Consider the following 1,824-nt stretch of genomic DNA (forward strand, 5'->3'; position numbering starts at 1 on the left):
TTGAAAGGGTTAAAATCCTAGATTTGAGAGAGACTGGAGATTGTTCTGGTCAATATCTGCCGTGTTTGGTGAAGAAATAGCCACCTTGCTATGCATGCAATTCTTTGTCACGCCCTGCCATTTTGTGGTTAACTGGCTTGAAAACTGTACACTCCGGAGTTATCGGGGTCTTGGTTTCATTCCTGATTGAACTGACTACCGCGTTACCAAAATGGCTCCCAATAGCTCTTTTCTGCCTACATTACAGTGTCTTCGAGGTTGCACTTTCTGACTAGCAGCGACAGGGTTTCTGGCATTGGAGTTATCGGCATTCGTAATTTCGCAATCGTATATTCCTCGACCTATGCCTAAAAGTGTGGCAGCATTCATATCGAGGGAAATCCACTATCAAAACTTGTGCCAGTCCAAGAAACACCTATATGAGCAAATCTCACGTCTCTCTTGCCGATAAAATAAAATGCAAAATCATTCTTCTTACATTTACTTCAATGAACGAGGTTCCACTTCCAAGTTCAATAAAAATATATATCAAGTACATACTTAAACAGTTTTAAAACTTTTATTTAGGTGAAAAAGTACCGAAATTACTAGTTTTTCATTGGCACTCGAAAAAATCATAATTGTTTTTTTAAAAACTTTGAGAAGCTTTCAGATAGAATGTTCATATTGGTCGTAATGAAAGTTGGTACCAAATACAACAACAAAAAGGGCATTTTGTTAATGCGGTAACGCGTGCGTATATTTATTAGCCATTTAACTGCTATGCATTGAAGAAGTAAAGCTAATGACTTACTGCATATTAAGTATTGGCACGGGATTAGGTCTGATAAAGCTTTCAAAAGTTTTGGAACCTGACTTATGCGGTAAAGCTAAAATATGCCGAATGAGGGTTCTTATTTTTAATCCAAAACTATTCCTACATCCACGGAATTACTTCTTGGTTCATCCGATCCTGCCTATTGCTCAGTGTGGAGCATTAATAATTTTAAATAAGATCCCATAGATAGACTTTTCTTAACATCGTTCATACTTTCTTTTCGACGGCGGTGTTTATTGTTCACCCGTTCACCCGTAGACGTTGAGTGAATGATCAGGGTAGACTTAGTTGCTTTCAAGTACAATGATTAATACACTTCTATCTAATTATTTTCTTTAATTTTCTCTCATAGTATTCATCAGCGTCTTATTGACCCTGATGGCCGTCACCAGCGCCACCAGTTTGAGTCAAAATGCACGCTCCGTCGACAATGCACTATATAGACGTTTTATATGTCGTAAAAAAGCGAATGGTTACAAAACCATAGTACCTGGTAGTTGCTCGAGATATTACCAATGTTATAATGGCGCCAGTGTGGAATTGGAATGTCCACGCTACTACGATGCTGCGAAGAAATCTTGTGTCGATCGGAATACTGGCTGTGTTGAAGATAGACAAGCGTATGCTGCCGTCGCATTAGATGAAGAGACTGGCCCGTGTGCAGGCCGAACTAGTGGCTATGTTGTGGGTGACAATCAAGCGTACTGGTATCAATGTAATAACAGTGCAGTGGTTGACTCCGGTGTATGTCCCAGTGGCCAGGAATATAATTTAGCATTATTGAAATGTGATGTAAAATCATCCTGCAATGGAACGGATGATTCTTGCACAACGACACCAGCACCGTGTACCACGACAACAACAACATGCTCCACTACACCGACAACAACAACATGCACCACGACGCCACAGCCAACGACTACAACAACATGCACTACGCCAAGTACAACAACATGCACTACCTTGACAACAACAACATGCACCACAGCGACAACAACAGCGGCCAC

At 40.6% G+C, this 1,824-nt stretch overlaps 1 pseudogene; it reads left to right on the forward strand.

Annotated features, from left to right (window-relative positions):
* Window positions 1-1,195: 1,195 nt before the first annotated feature.
* LOC118736402 overlaps window positions 1,196-1,824 on the forward strand; it is a 1,533-nt pseudogene continuing 904 nt past the window's right edge.

This window comes from Rhagoletis pomonella, unplaced genomic scaffold (genome assembly GCF_013731165.1).
Source record: "Rhagoletis pomonella isolate Grant_MI unplaced genomic scaffold, Rhpom_1.0 Rhpom_scaffold_00003, whole genome shotgun sequence".
In the NCBI taxonomy this organism is placed as follows: Eukaryota; Metazoa; Arthropoda; class Insecta; order Diptera; family Tephritidae; genus Rhagoletis; species Rhagoletis pomonella.